Source organism: Mytilus californianus, unplaced genomic scaffold, assembly GCF_021869535.1.
Source record: "Mytilus californianus isolate M0D057914Y unplaced genomic scaffold, xbMytCali1.0.p SCAF_3, whole genome shotgun sequence".
Lineage (NCBI taxonomy): Eukaryota > Metazoa > Mollusca > Bivalvia > Mytilida > Mytilidae > Mytilus > Mytilus californianus.
The window spans coordinates 102,299,169-102,316,804 of record NW_026262679.1 but is presented as its reverse complement, the minus strand read 5'-3'; the positions used below and the strand labels follow the sequence as shown (position 1 = coordinate 102,316,804).

The following is a 17,636-nucleotide window of genomic DNA, read 5'->3' as shown; positions in this document are numbered from 1 at the left end:
AACCCACAATCAATCAATCTTATGAATTTTACGCCCATGAAAGAGCAACATAACGCATCTAGAGGTGAATAAATATGTCACGATCCTGTAATTACACTATCGTCTGGAAATGTTGTGAATATTTCTTTTTGCTGTCCAGTGTATACAACTGTTTTACCTTTTGCATATTTTAGGTTATAGTTGACAGTTTTCCTTGTTTAGAATGCAATCAGTGAAGCAAAAATAATTTTTCAACAATATTATTAAACAAAAGACTTGTAAATTTTCAATTCACCTGGTTAATTCAATTGTAAATCGAAATGCTTAATATATAGTCTAATGACCTTTCGTTGCACCCGATTTAATCATATGTAATCCGGATTGTATTATTAGTTTATATGTGCTAAAACATTAAATGTAGTATTATAGATATCACATTTAATAAGATGAAGGATATTGATATAACTTATTTTGGAATTACCAATTATGCTTTCTGTCGTGCATGTGAGTAATAAAAAATAATTTAGGCTGAATAAATAAATCAAAATGGCAAACATGATAAACAGCAGTGAAACATACAATTTATAATATAGATTTCCGCTCTGGGTAATTAACCCTTCATTAGGTACATATTAGGCTAATAGTTTTGAAGCCGAATACCTGAGTCATGACCTTTCAACTGATTTTAATATTTTGATCTTATGTTGTGCTGAAACATCACTATTTCACTATTCCAGGAGGGGATTGTTAAGCGATCATAAACATGTTTAGCCCCGCAAAATTATTTATGTGCCTATCCCAAGGCAAGAACATGACATTCAGTGATCACTTGTTGCTGTCTGCCATATTTGTTCAATAATTGTTTTTAGCGAAAATCGAACAAATAGCGCAAATATTGGTTTTCCCAGGAACATATGTATTGTTAGATATACGGTTCCCAAGTTTTCCCTTTGAAATAATTCCCATTTTGTCATTACTAGGTTTTTTTTTAATATTGTTTACTATACTGCATGGATTATGCTCATTGTTGACGGTCGTAATGTTGACCTGAGGTCTTATAGTTGTTTGGATAAGGGTGGATAGTTATCTCATTGGCAATCATACCTCCTCACCTTATTTTTATTTTGTCCAAAAGGAGGTATTGTGATATGCGTACATTTCAGAAGAAAAAAAACGAGTTTAAAGAAATAGACATATTTCTGTCATTATACTGCCTTTAACGATGGGCCAGTTATTTAATACGATCCGATCCTAATTTGACATGAACCCCAAATTACTAAATAGACAAGAAACATAGATAACGACAACTGCCTCAATTTTCTAGGTCTTAATAAGGCACAAAAGATTTGGTTGGATAACACAGAAACTCTTACCATATTTATCTTTTTTTATCCGATTGTATATTTCCAATGTTGTTTTATTTTTTGTGTCTTATCTTAATTTCTTTCTGATTGAATATGTAAACTTTTCTTTTATATGAATAGAAATGATGATAAACAAGAATGTAAGACAAATTAAATGACCAAACCAGACTATGGGATGTAGTTGCTCAAAATCTACAACAACAAAACGAAGGAGAAAATCTATTGATCAGTTTGCATTAGAACGGGTAATGTATTTAAATTTTAGATCGAGTAATGAATTCTGAACTTATTTTTATATATATATATATAAAAAAAAACGCAAATCAATAAGTTAAATACTATTAAAATCCAAATTGTTATTCTAAACCTGGTCATTGAGAGAAAGGTTGGACATGATCTAAAGCAAAACATATTTTTTTTAGCAATTGCTATAACCAAAAAATCAAAAATGTTAGTCATGCCCTTGAGCTTTACATGATGTATTTTCTTTGAATAATAATAAATACAAAGACTCTACGATCAACTACCCGCCAGAACTAGAATTTAAGGACACTACTGAAACAATAGAAACTGCTTTATATTTGAATTCACGCTTATCTAAAGGTTGACTGAACAAAAAACTTATGACGAACGTTATAATGTTAGTATGCTCCATCATCTGCGTTTAAATATGTATTTGATAGTGTTCGTGTAACAGTAGGCTGGCGTTTAAAGCTAAGTGAATCCCTTTAAAACAGCCCATTTTTTGTCACTGAAACAGGATCAATTTTGCTAGTTTGATATTGGCATTTCGTATTTATATCGTTCAATCATTCGGAAGCATATTAATGGCATAGTAAAAATAAAATTGGCCTTTCTTACACAAGTTTTTGTTGCTCGAAAATTCCTCACTTGTTTGTCTGTTTTCTGGCCTCTTTTTTCATTGTTTTCCATTTTAACAAAGTAGTATTTTGTACCTGTAATAGCAGGTATACTCCCAATTCTAACGTGTGAGTCAGATAATCCTTACAATCTTTGACCAAAAATATTATTCATTAAACACAGTTATTTATAAAAATTGATTATGTTTCAGGCGCTGTATGGATCTAGGATTTCACAAAGATGGGTATGTTAATTTCTCTGCTAAGATCTGGGAGAAACAGTGTACGTTGTATTATTTTGTCGAAAAAAAGAAGGTGTTTACACTTTTTACACTGGAATGAAAAAAAATATGATAAGATATCTGGTACAAATACTTTTATCGATTCATTGTTACTTTTGTAAGTCTTTTCAGCTAGAGGGTTTTTCGATAGCATGGACATTTCTTTTTAAATTGGATTTAATGTGGTATCTGAAAAGTCGGGTTGTGCTTTGATTATATTCAACTGTTAAATATATAGATACGTTTCATGCGTGTGAATTCACATTATACGGATTACTTCAACATAGGTGTGCTCCAAACGCAAAAGCTGCTGAGTCCTCCAGCAGATTATGAGGAAGTACGACTGAAATCGACACTTAACAAGATAAATGATTGTCATCATGAATAGGTTGACCGATATTACGTCTCAACTCGGAGGAACATGTTATCGGTTTTCAGACAACAGAAAAATCAATTGACCTAAAATAAAATGGTCGTTTGTGACTTTTTTAATGAGTCTGATTTGTGGTCCTCAATGATCTTCAAATTCATATTTTGTTTGGATTTTAAAACATTTTTTATTCGAGCATCACTAATGATTCTTTTGACTGGCTATGATTTTTTTAATCCTGGCATCAATCATGAGTTTATGTTTATGGCGGTGAAGTATGCCTAAGCAGGATACACACCCGACCTACCTCCGTTTAGCATTCATGCAATTTCCCTGGTTTTTTGTTGTTGTGTTGGTGTGTATATTCCAAATGGATTTACAATTGTTGGACACTGCAACCTACTGTTTTCTCTAACATTTGGCTTTTCTGTAGTTATAGTAACTCCAAGTGATGACCAAGTCATTTCTTAGTAGCAACTATATGTTATATTATGATTGAACATGAGCTTTTCGATTTTGACTTCACAAGGTAAAATCTCCAGTACAACATGTCAGGTGCGTGTTTAGTTGATGACCATTAAAGTCGCCATAGTCACTAACAAATTGTACTCGCTGCGAATATGATGATACCACGGGACAAAGCACAAATATGATAGGATGAAGCTATTAGCAGGACTATGACTAAAATAAGTATACAATGTTAAAATCTTAATTCTAAACAAAATAGAAATACGAAATACGTTCATCTATTGTACAGCAGGCTTAAGACATTATAATTTATATTAATTTGATTTTAATGTATTTTTAGAAGAAAGCTGTAGCAATACAAAACTTGGATTCTAGAAGGTTTGATAATCAGAAGAGGTATAGTTTCCAAAATGGTACGAACTTCAAATAAAAATAACATTCAATTTTCTCTTAATATAAGATAATTAGATTTGGCTTTTCTTTTCTTTTTTCAGTTAACCGTTTGATATAAGGCTATGTGATTGGTGTAAAGTATAATACATTGAATAAGTCAAATATAAACAGTGCGTAATCGTCTCATATCTTGTAAAAGAGACGAGTTGTCTTTCCTGATTTCTTGTTCCAAATAACTCGGATGATTTTCTAAACTTACTTTAGACATGGTATGATCTCAGAAATTTTACTTATCTCAAACTTATTAAAGACAAATTAACTTAGTAAATTGGAAGATCTGGTTAACATCTTTTAATTCATTTTTACCATTTCTGTAAGCATGTTTTACAATTCCAATTATTATGCATCAATTAGATATAAGAAGATGTGGTATGAGAGCAAATGAGACAACTCTCCATCCAAGTCACAATTTGTAAAAGTAAACCATCATAGGTCAAAGTACGGCCTTCAACACGGAGCCTTGGCTCACACCAAACAGCAAGCTATCAAGGGCCTCAAAAATGAATAGACAGTGTAAAACCATTCAAACAGGAAAACCAACGGTCTAATCTATATAAAAAACAAGAAACACTTATGAACCACATCAGCAAACGACAAACACTGAACATCAGGTTCCTGACTTAGGACAGGTGCAAACAAATGCAGCGGGTTTTAACGTTTTTATAGGCGCCAACATTCATCCTACCTGAAACAGTAGTGTAACATCACAACATAGAACGACACACTATAAAATATCAATTGAAATGGCTTAACTCAATCAAAAAGACATATTAACAAAAACAAGTGAATATACACTGAACGAATAAATTTGATCTATGACAACTGATCAAATATATAAGGTCTATAATTCATTACGCCAGACGCACACTTCATCTACATAACCCTCATATTAGTGATGCTCGAATCGAAAAAATTAAAAGTCCAAATCAATTACGAAGCTGAAGAGTATTGAAAACCACCCAAATATTCAAAAGTTGTGCCAAATTTGACTAAGGCTATCTATGCCTTGGGAAAGAAATAATTTATTGGTTCCAAAACTTTTATCATTTTATGAACAAAAAAAACTTACAAAAAATTACTCCATTATCGCCACCTAACAAAATCATTATGACGCCCGTTAACCTTTCGAAAAGTTAATTTCAACTTTACCATTATGAACCTTACAATCAATTTCTTCATTGTTAGCCTCTTTCAATGAAATTAAGCTTTGACATTAAAATATTTAATTAGTTGTTAAAAAGTTGTTTAATGATACTCTAAGGAAATGAGAAAAAGTGAAAATATGAAACTGTATATAGTTTAACTAAGATTTCATAAAAAAAAACTGTATTATCTATTTCAGAAAAGACTGTTATAAGAACCATACAAACAAAACCAACGTATGGACCATGGAAATAAGTGGATGATGATCACACCAAAGGCACCAACAGTTGTTAGTAGTCATAATTTGTTTCGATAAATGTATGTTTTAATGAAGAGAAATAATGCATGGCTATTGTTTCGTTTTTTGAATTCGTAATCTTCATGTATAAATTAACTCTAAATATGATCATGCTATTTTATTTCTATGATACTGTTGAATGTTTGGAATGTGTATGTATCAATGTTTGTATTGTTAAATTTCATACCATTGTTGATAGTAAAACTAATGTTCACCTTTATTTTAGTTTATTTTGGTTACATAAACATTTCCATATCTCTTGAACAATTTCTTTTTGTTGATGTCCTGCCCCCCAAAATAGGAACCTTCTTCATCCCTTCAATCTTCTTCCTATTATTATTACATTATCATCATTATATAAAAATAAAGAGATGAGGTATAATTGTCAATGATACCACTACCCACCAGAGTTCAAATGACGAGGATATAAACCAAAAAACTAACGGCATTATCTATAACAATACAATTTTCGAAAAACAAATATGACAGACACGCACCAATGTAAACCACTGAATTACAGACTCCTAGCTTGAGACAGGGATATTAAGAATGTGGCAAGATTAAACATCTGCGTGAGCGCTAAACCTGTCTCCTAATCTAGGACAGTGGTGACCGTGTAACAATACATCATAAGACCAAACTGTAAAATTCAGGTGCAAATGGCTTAACTAAATATATATGTACGGAACACAAAAGCACAACTAAAATAAAATATATGAGTACTAGTAGTTACTGAAAGGTAGTTTAAAGCCAATTACAACTAATATGAATAAGTCATGTTCTCCCAGGTTATTGCCGTTTTGTTGTAGTTGTTTTAATATGACATAGACATATATCTATCGTTGAAGATAATGCACAGACCTTAAGATGGGTTTTGTGTGTAGTTTGATTGCTGTCTCAAATACACATTACCCAAATCTTCATTTGTTCATATCCATCGGGCAAAGTCCCTGAACAAGTTATTATATCCCATACATTATTAAACAATGAATACGGGGTAATGTATGATAAAACGTGGATAACTAGAACCAGTCTATGGATAACTTAGAAGGTACTTTTTATCTGAAAACTTTTGTTGTTTAGACCCAAAATGAAAGCTTTCTTCCGAGAGCGTTTAGTCTTCAAACACATTCGAAAGTTAAACATTTGTCAGAATAACCAAATCTGTAGGCGTCAAAGATAAATCGACATACACAAATAATTGCGATTGCCTCGCGAGTACCCAAAATGAGGTGTTGTGCATTGATTCTTCTCTGTCATTTCTTTAAAAAAAACACAAAAGAACAAGAAGTACTTCTCTATAAAAACGTTTAATTGGACTTGTATATATAGAATCTTACGGTTGTTTTTTTTAAATCTACATTTTTTTATTTGCATTCCTGTTCTTAATGATACACACAGAGGGGAATGTGTAGTAGATGCATTTTATAAATTTTGAAGCATGTGATAGATGAAAAAAAACGTTCTTCATACTAAAATGACCGCCTTAGTGGTGTTGTGGTAGGGTGCTCGCCTCGAGTGCGGGAGGTCGAACCCCCGGCCGGATCAAACCAAAGATTTGAACATTGATATTTTCTGCTTTTCCGCTAGGCATACGGTATTTAGGAGTAAGAACAAAGACTGGTTTGCCCAGATTCAGAATAATTTCCGTGTATGATGACATGTCTTCCTGCGGACTGTTACCTTGTGAACTAGCACGTTAAAACTCCGGCTCAGCGTGTCGGTCTAGTACAAAACAGGGTTCATATTCACATCACATTAACATGGTATAGTCCTGAATATACAGTTTAACTTTAATTTAATCTAAACACTATATTATTTAAAATACATTGATTGGATTGGGCAACAGACAAATATACATTTAACTTGCCACTTGGACGTTAAACAATCACCAATCACCATCATCATCATTATCACAATAAGGTCAGCCGATCATCTCTCTGGTCGTTATATCAATTTGACATTACAAGATAACTCTAATTTTCAACAATTTCAAATTTTGAATATTTATTCATACCGGTGAAAGAAAAATAAATACATGCAAAATGTCATCCCAAAAGCATTGCTTATAATTCACTACTGCATCAACCTTAGAGTTGTTTCCCTTTGTATTAGTTCATTCGAAAAAGACTGAGTCGAATAATTGGCCGATTTGTTATGCCAAATATTGACACGGCAGTTATTGTATAGAATGTGTACAGTATTTAAAAAAATGTGATTTTTCTATTAATCCGAATTCTAAATTACAACTTTCTCTCTTGTTGGCAAAGTTAGATTGACACAATTTTCCCGTTTTCTCTTTTTATAAATCGCACTGTATATGTGCTTTTTCATTTAACTGTTAAACATATCTGTCGGATGAAACAGTGAGATCTTATCATATTCAACATCTCGTCCTTGTGTGACTTTGTTTAAAACTCGATTTATGTTCCTGGTCTCTCTTACTAACTTTATTATCCGTAAAAAAAACCCGTTTCGTATTTAGTTTCGATGGTGATTCTATAAAAACTTTGTTTTTAATTGCAAAATTAAAACTAAAAATATAGTGTACCACAATGAGTGTCTTATATACACTTTGGAGTGATTGAAGATTTAAATATCAAGTAGGTTAATGCTTATGCATCATGTTATGAAATTGATAGTCTTAATTTGACTTTATGTTTTCAGAAAAAAAAATACTTGCAGCACTTAAAATAAAAGATCATCAGTTTTTATGAATTTTACCATTAAAACCGTTTCATTTTTAGAGTTTTTTCTCACTGTTTTTATATTCATATTAAGAACCTGTAATACATGTATGTTTTTTTAATATATTTATACGTCTGTTTAGGCATTCAAATGATCAAATGAATTGTTTTTCTTCTATTAAATGGATTTGTAAAAGATATATTACGCTTGGTTTCGATTGATCAAATCATAAAAGAAGTAATAAAACTAATTGTATGTTCTCTTTAATTAATTCGACCTAGATTTTTACCACTTATTTTTCAATTTGTGAAATTTTAGTCATTATAGTACTTTATTTTTACTCTAACATTGAAACAAAGTTGGAATAAAGATTTTCAAAAACCAAGAGAATACAGGAGTTACAACAAACGGTATGTATAAAATAGAATTCACATTTTTAAAAAGAAACAATTCATCATTAATTACAATGTTACACATGGTCATCTTTATAAATTTACTGTTTACAAAAGCTTGAATTTTTCGAAATACTAAGGATTTTCTCATCCTAAGCATAGATTACCTTAGCCGTATTTGGCACAACTTTTTGGAATTTTGGGTCCTCAATGCTCTTCAACTTTGTACTTGTTTAGCTTTATTACTATTTTGATCTGAGCGTCACTGATGAGTCTTAAGCAGACGAAACGCGCGTCTGGCGTATTTAATTATAAGCCTGGTACCTTTGATAACTATTTACACATGAGCCATGATAACTCACCCCCAAAAATGATAAAACAGAGAATAGAGAAAAATAGGAAAAAATAGAGAATTATGGCCATGGGGTGCTGACATAAACAGAATAGAGAATAATGGGAAAAAACTAAATAAAGAATAGAGACAAATTGTCAAAAAGTTAAAGAATAAAGTATAGGACCCCATCCAGACGTTCATAAAACGTTAAAACAGTAACAAAATATCATGAACTAGAAATTTAATGACATAGTATGTCATTTGCATAATGCCTCTACCGAAACACTAGCTACTGGGCTGATGGTACCCTGATGGTACCCTTGGTGACTGATAGTCTACAAGCAGCAGTACAGACCAGTGGTAGAATATAAAAACATGTATGTTTCGTGTGCGCATAACACATGTTTCTGAAATATGAATCAAGTTTACTCTCGATTAAAAGTTTGGTAGCCAAAAATATAAAACGTCTAAGAACTTGGCATCAAAAGGCCGATACAGAGTTTTAATTTTGTCTGAAATTTGGCTTTGGTTTATCGTGTTAACCTTGTAATTACGTTCATGCGTCCGTTGATCAGTTGCATCTTGCATTAATACATATATGTACATATAAGACTGCTGTTTTTTCATCGACTTCTCTTTTTCTCTTTTGCCCTGTTGCAGCCAATTTTTGACATGAATTTTTATTACCCCTTGGTAGCTACCTGCAAGACGGTTAAAAAAATCAAAGGCTCAATAAACCATTGGCAAATGATATCGTAGTGATCAGTAGGATTTGATGGGAAAACTTAAAAATGTTAATTATTAATATATTGTGTATTCTAGTATACTGTCCTTATTCGTTCCTTTCATTATTCTTGTAATCTAATACTTTGCGGCATTTCCGATTTTTCAGTGGTTCTGTACATATTTACAACCATATACAACTAAGTGCCCTGCCATGACACTGCATTAAACCTACCAAGCCATGTACTATGGGATGTGGAACGTCAAATCCTGAAAAACAACAAAACCAACACACTACTAGTAATCAACAAATCGCACTTGACAGAGTAAGTAAAATACTATCATGTAAAAATAAATTGCGAACTCATCTATCATGCAAATTTATTCCTAGGTAATATTGTATAATTTGTCAACACAATATCGTTCTAAAACAGGTAAGAAAAAGAAAAATTTGCCTGTTATACTAGAACCTAATGCTTTGATATTTTTATCTGTTCTGCATGAAGAATTCTATTCATTTATTCGTTAAAATTGGATTTGAACTAGCTTTAGTAACTGCGAGACAAAACACTTTTAGATCAGCGCTTTTGTTTTGTTTTTGTAATTTGTTTTATGTTCTTCTTGTCGATGTGATGAGTCAAGTAGTTTCCAACTGGTTTTTTTTTAAAGTTTGTTCTTATGTTGTGCTGTAACATAACTGTTTTAGTTAGGGGGGAGGGTAGGTTGAGCGCTCACGAAATATTGTAATTTTTCTATAAATTGTTTTCAACAGAGACCAGGTTTGAACTGTCATTTCTGTTAAAAACCTTATCAGTAATCTACATGCCAACTGATTTTGAGATAAATCAAATGACGAGTATGATTTCATTGTGAACAATATGATGTGATGGAGCAACCTAAATGTTAACTGTCTACTGTAAGCTCAGTTTCCCTGGAAGGGTAAGCTGTTCGTACTTCACCGATGGTACTATCACTTTTTATCAATAAACTTCATCAGTACAAATAGTTAATAGTAAAACAAGAAACTAGTATTTAGATATGAGACAAATGATTGATTGATTGGTGCATGCTTAATGTCAAGTGGTTTGATGAATGAAACTTTTGTGTAAATAAAACTACTTAAATGTCACTTTCACTTTGCCACATGTGGAGCAGGATCTGCTTACCCTTCTGGAGCACCTTTTTTTGGTAGGGTTCGTGTTGCTCAGTCTTTAGCTTTCTATGTGGTGTCTAACGTCACCAGTGTCTGAGCAGAAAGTTGATGAATCAGGGTTATGTCAAAGAACTTCTTGTCCTTTTCCAAAAAAAGTTCATCGGAAGATAACAAGACCTTGCGATAAAATTTCCATATCAACTTCACAAATAATTCATGATGGTCTTGAAGTATGAATTCTAGGTATTGACGTTGTTAATCATCTTAATTACGTGTTATAGTGTTCTTTTTAGTTGTCTTTGCATATTTGTAACCTGTTAAACTGTTTAGTCCATTTTGGTATATACTTTGGGCGTTGCTATTATTAATACATCCCGCCAATGTGTTATTGTGCTATGGTCATTTTTGTATTCATGCCTTTCATTTTTGCTTATGTACTTTGTCTATAGAGAGTCTTTATGCAATTTTGTTTTGTTGAAATAGTTATTTGTTTTTATAGTGATTAAGATTATAACACAATTTTGACTGATGTACCCAAATTTTTGACATTTTCACCTATTATGTCTGTTTGGTTTGCTCACACATTGTTGTCAATGGAATTCTATATAACTATCATACATGTGAGAAGTTTAGCTAGCTATAAAACCAGGTTTAATCCACCATTTTCTACATAAGGAAATGCCTGTACCAAAGTTTGAATTTTCCTTGGAATTCGGTATTTTTGTTATTTTTACTTTTTTTTGTATAATGTCGTTAATCTTTTGGTTTTTTTTTCTTTTTTGGTAAGGCGTTGTCTGTTTATTTTTAACTTATGAGTTTGAATGTCCCTTTGGTATCTTTCGCCTCTCTTTTTCCTCACTTTCCCACAGCCTTAAAAAAGGAAGAGTTTCAGTGTGTAATTTTAAAATTGTAAAAATAAAAGATATCTTATTTTAGAATTCATTAACTATTTTTATTTCTCGCTTTAGGTTCTGTATGGAGCAAAAGAAGCTCAAAAATGGGTATTGTATATTGATATGCTTTGTTGTGGTGATAGTGACATATAGATTTTATCTATTGGATGATCAAATGAATAAGAAAATAAAAAAGAAAGGTTGTCTTAGGAAAATTGGCAAACTAATTTGAGGGGAATGGGATTTGATTGTTGTTTGTTTGTTTGTTTGTTGTTTGTTTGTTTTTATTTTTGCATGTATGTTTGAATGCAATTTTAGATATTAAAGTATTTTGTCAAACTTACGTATTCTTTCCCAAGTATATGATTGTAATATTTCTGTAATAACGATGTTGCTAATCGATCTAAATGCCTGCAGACCTGTTCAAAATTATCAGTCATCTGTAGATAGGTATTTCAGAGTTTTAGTTCTTTCAGGTGCATACAGTTCTAAAACATTGGTTCGTCAAGATTATTTTTTTTTACAAAAGATGCTCAGCTTATTCAATTTGCTCAGGACAAGCCAGAACTGTTTGAAAGTCGAAACAATCCTAAATTTCTAAATATACTTTTCTAATTTTAGACGATTTTGGGTTTGCTAGGACTTGCTAGGGAGAGAAGTTGAAACCGTAAAGTGGTGTTCCGATGTGTCTGGCATTCAGAGGATTTTTTTTTCGGGGGGGGGATGTTGTTATTTTTGTTAACCTATGTCGCAGGATCGCTGTTTGATTTACTAATCACATCTCCTTTTATTTCTCCAGTCTATATATACAATGTATATGTTAAAAAGAATTGTGGTTTTCGTGTTCATAATGACACTTTAGTCTAAAAGGTTTTATTTTCTAGCCACCATTCAAATGATATCTATGATTTTCTTCTTTGCAGAAAAAATTAGTAGCCGAAAAGAACGCAGCAATTGCCAAAGGTTTATCGCAAGACGGCACATTTTACAGAGGTAAATGACATGATACTACACTTTTAGAATGTTGAAAATATTTGTTATCCAGTCTTAAATATTGCTAGAATGTTCCTTATTTTAAAGGTCTGCTGTTGTGACAAAATGGTTTAATTACAAGTATGTTAATAAGTTATTTCGTGTACTTTTCATATCTAGTATAGACCCCTTCTGAAGTATAATGTATATTGGTTTTGGAAGCACTTGTTTATTATTAGAACTAAACAAGCGTCAGGTGATTTCTGTATGTAAAAGCAGATAATTATCTTTTTTAGACAAAAATGCTGGTAAATTTGGTAGCGTTAAAAGTACAATTCAAAGGCGACAGAAGAAGACAAAGAACAAAAAGAAGTGACGACTAATTTTTCGCCACATAATAAATAGTTTCCAATTATTGTAGAATTAATACATATAATGTGGATGATGTCTTCATTTAATCTTCACGAGGATATTAGTTTCAGCCGATACATACGCCATTTTGAAAGTATAACTAAACAACAATTCGATCGGGCCTCGAATACCCGTACTGTCAGACAATCCGTACATACTTTCTTCTCCCCTCCCTGACGACTAAAATTTTCTAAATCATTCAAGCAAATGGAATTATAAACAATTATAAACCTACACAACAGAAGTTTAAGATCTTCTGCAAACAATAATCTAGCTGTAGTGAGGCGTAATAAAAATTCGATGAAAAAATCATTCACATATAGCTCTTAAATACTTTGGAATAAACTATCAAATGAAATAAACTATGTGAAAATCTGTGTACTTTAAAAAAAAATGTGTAGATTTTTTTAACTATAAATGATATGTAACAACTATCTGACTCTGTCATGTCTTTTAAATGATTGTGTATAATGTATAATTTTGTTTTTTCTTGTTCTACAGACATTTATTTAGTGTGAAAGTTGAATTATATGTTCAAAAAATGTAATATTTGTAATACTTGTTCTGTATGTTTTTTTGGGGTTTTTTTTGTGAGGGCCAGTTAATGTTAATTGAGACACCCTCTTTATATAAACTAATTATCATTATTATTAGTATGAATACTAATACCGAGAATCGAAATTTAAAACAGCGAAGTTACGCTTAATGCAGATCGATAAATAACATTATTTCATTTTAAAAATTAGACTAAACTGGAATTTTGATACGCAAGAACTTTGTAAAAGTGTGTAAATTATCAACAGACCCATATCAAAAAAGAAGGGAAACACAGAGGAACTCATGATTCCAACTATAAATAGTTGAAACGTATTCTATAGTCCAGGCATATCCGAACATAAACTCTTTTATTTCAGTGGCAATTCAAATCATCCAACCTTCATTAAAATCGACCCATATTATAGAACCTACTTACTGGATCTATTGATTGTTCTCGTTCTAAATAAATCATAAAGAGTTGACTGGGGTATGGAAATATGAACATCTCTTGACATCTTTCTTCCGGCAGTAAAGCCGATACTGAAGAAGGGCTGTATAATGTGGGATGTATAAATACGAAGCCACGTCCGGTCGGAATGGGGACTTTTAATCCGATGCCTCGAGTAGGGAAAATGCCACGCTCTCTGTTGTAATGTTTTTTTTATCATGCAGAGAGCGTGGCACTTTCCCTACTCGAGGCATCGGATTAAAACAACTCTTTTATGACTCAATATGAGGCCTGCAAAGCAAAATTTGTGTCCGTGTCGAGCATGCCCTTCTTTTTCAGTTGCAGACGGAATCCGTGCTAACCATTCTGGTCGACACATTCTGCATAACTTCTCTATTGTATTATTGTTCATTTGTTGTCTTCCTAAAAGTGAAAGAAATATCTTTCACTGGATGGTAAGCAAACACAAACCAATCAATCAAACCTGTCTAAAATTCGACTTTTATGATTTTTTTTTCAAAGTTTGCATGATCATAAGCCAAATGAAAAAAAATCTGAAACAAATTAAAAGAAAAAACCAATAAACGAAAATAAATTGTGGCTTAAAGCAAGCAACAACAAACACTACCATAATCTGGGACAGTCATGTTACAGCACAAAATAAGAACAAGCTGTAAAACGCAGTTGGAAAGGACTTTACTTATCAGATCGGTACGATGCACACTAAAATAAATGACAAAAAGACAAAAAGACAAAACATTAGGTACCAATCCACGAGTGCTCATAGTTAAAATATGTTTTCCCAGACTTTATTTGTAATTCTTTCCGGAAACGTTGAGCCAGGACGGTTCAGGTGGATAGCGTACCAGTTAACGTTATTCCAGGAATACGTGACTATATAATGTTTTTTGAATTTTCCTAACAAAAAATGAAATATGTCATATACATAAACACTACAAGCATGTAACATTATTAAATATAATAATTTAATAATTAATAAAGATTAAAGCTAAACACTGAGATAGCAACACAACAATTCATCCAGAAGAAATGGATCATATCTAGAGGACATGTCCACAATACGACGAAAAGATAGAGATTAAAGCTAAACCTCTCTGAGATAGCATCACAACAATAAATCCAAAAGAAATGGATCATATCTAGAGGACATGTTGTTATGATATTGTAACTACCATTTTTATTTAGTTAGCCTAATTTATTTTGTGTGGCCTATTATATATTTTTACATTGTGTACAAAATAATACACATTGTGTTACAGCTATGCAGTTTAGAAATCACTGGATTAATCATTGATACTCATGGAATGATTAGAACTTTCTATTTCACTTACATAACGTTTCCAGAATGATCATAACAAAAGATGCGTAATTTAAACATCTACCGTTATCTAGAAGTTTCCGTTATAAGTATATATATAAGTATGCAGACCCTAAAGTTAGATAGACATAGACATCGATAGACATCAACATTCTCTACAGTTGGATTGACACGTTTTATTTACAAACTACATCATACTAGATTGTGACCTATTGGACGTAATATTCTCTGTGGATTCCAAGAAGATTTCCGGATAAAGAAAAGATAAAAGATTGGACTCATATTTTGACAGTTAAGTTGACGTTACTATTTGTGTAATACTTCTTGTAAACTTGTGTATAATAAATCTTGTTAATTTTTATTATTGATTTGTGTTTTTTGTTGGCTACAATTAAAAGTCGATTTTTCTGGTCGTAACAATGTCCACAATACGATGAAAAAGATAGAGATTAAAGCTAAACCTCATTGAGATAGCAGCACAAAAAACATACAAAAGAAATGGCTCATATCTAGAGGAAATGTCCATAATACGATGAAAATGATAGAAATTAAAGCCAAACCTCACCCAGATAGCAACACAACAATACATCCAAAAGAAATGGATCATATCTAGAGGAAATCAGTGTCCTCTATACGATGAAAAATGTTCTTTATTATCTTTAACCTGATGTCTGAGATTTTCTTTATACATAATTACGTCCACCGTTTGTCATAATGCATTGTACACATTTGGATATAACCTTAGTTATTGATAAGTTTTAGATTCCCCCCGTTATTTATTTTTTTTCTCTTTTATTATTGGATAGGGGTCGTGCTGCTCAGTCTTTAGTTTTCAATGTTGTGATTTATAAACTGTTGTTTGACTTTTCGTCGTTTTTAGTTTTGTTTTGTTTGGCCTTTGAATTGTCAATTGGTCTTCGATTTATGAGTTTGAATATCTTTTTGACATATTCCGCCTTTCTTTTACTAAGGTTTAAACTATAACTATAAAATGTCGATAATTGAGCTGCTCTTCGGATGATCACCTCGAAGAGTAACACACGCTCAGTAGCCAGTGCTCTGGTAAAAGTTTTTTTTATAATTGGCATAAACTGAGGTTACTACTGCCTAAGGCAAAGTTGATTTAAAATCTTTATTTAGAACAGAAATAAAGAAGTGTCGGCCTGAATGTTGTCTGTCTTTCTTGTAATATGGTATACCAATATCCGTCCATCCGTTCATTCGTTCGTCTATCCATTCGTCCGTTAACACTTCGTACGATAACACAACATTAAAGGAAGCTCCTTTGCGTTATTTTTTTATTTTTCGGTTTGTCGTTACGGAATTAAGGAACTTTAACTGTTACATTTGCGGCAATTTTTCACAATTCGCGCATCAACTCCAGTATTCCTAAATTGATTTCCTATAACCTTTACATAATTGTTGAATTTGATGAACATAGCAAACTGTTTGATTTAAGAAACTGTATTTTCATGCATGTTTTTCTATAGAGCCATTATATTTGCTTATGATTAAATGCGGTCGAAATATCCTATGCACAATAAGGGCGTATTAAGTGCCCATGGCGCAGCTGTTTATTAAATAGGTTATGTACATATTTGATTCTTTGTTACAGAAATACATCTTGTTTACTTCGACATATGTTCTACTACTTTAATATATTGTAATGTAAGTCAAACTGCATACAGCACTTACTCACTCGATCGAAATGTATCACTCCGTTTGAACAGTTTTTTTACTCTTGTGACAGAACAATGAGAAGGTTGTTGAAACTTTCCCTTCTTCTAGAAACGGTGTAGTGTTTTTACACTTGTGGTAAGATGTTGATGCTTTAGATAGTCTGTAACTTGATTCGCACTATACCTCAAATCTAAAACAGTATGCTAAAACTTTAAAACTTGTACGGATAACGAGTCTGTAATATGATCACTTTTTCGTTTTTGTTGTTGTTGTTTTTTTTTAAACTTTGTTAGTCCCATTGATTTTAAATTCGTAAGATATTATAATATGTGAAAACATTGAGGAGTAGATTTCTTTCTCTTTCTGAGCTGGACTTGGCTAATTTTTTCTACAATTTTTCTGTTCAGATATATGCATGCATTTATTAATGGCCTCAATAGAGGAAATCATTAATTGAATAAACAAGAGTGTTTACCATAAATAAACTGTGCACTTATTAACAATATTAGCAATATTTAACAAACAGTTCAAAGTGTTTGATTGTAATGTGCTACAATTTTTCTTTCAAATTTTTTATCTTGAAATATATTATTTATAATTTTTATGATTTTATTTATGCATTGTATTTAATCGTAACATGTGACATTATATGCCAGCTCAGTTGACATACTTTTAACAAATAAACAAGGATTACTATTCAGTTGTAAAAAGAAGTTTTGAATTAAAAAAAAATCGTACACTGTAATTAAATAGAGTCATTATTGGTGTATATTAATCCTATAATAGAAAAAATGATACTACGGCCGATTCCATTTCAGGCCTCACGAAATATATCAAAACTGGAGATCAA

The 17,636-nt window shown here is 31.8% G+C and overlaps 1 long non-coding RNA gene across 1 annotated transcript; it reads left to right on the top strand.

The window, feature by feature from the left end:
- The first annotated feature begins 8,162 nt into the window (after positions 1 to 8,162).
- LOC127735591 (uncharacterized) lies at positions 8,163 to 13,357 on the top strand. The gene is made up of 5 exons (XR_007998505.1): positions 8,163 to 8,314; positions 9,523 to 9,679; positions 11,475 to 11,507; positions 12,323 to 12,392; positions 12,668 to 13,357. It is a non-coding gene; the product is annotated as an uncharacterized LOC127735591 (long non-coding RNA).
- The last annotated feature ends 4,279 nt before the right edge of the window (positions 13,358 to 17,636 follow it).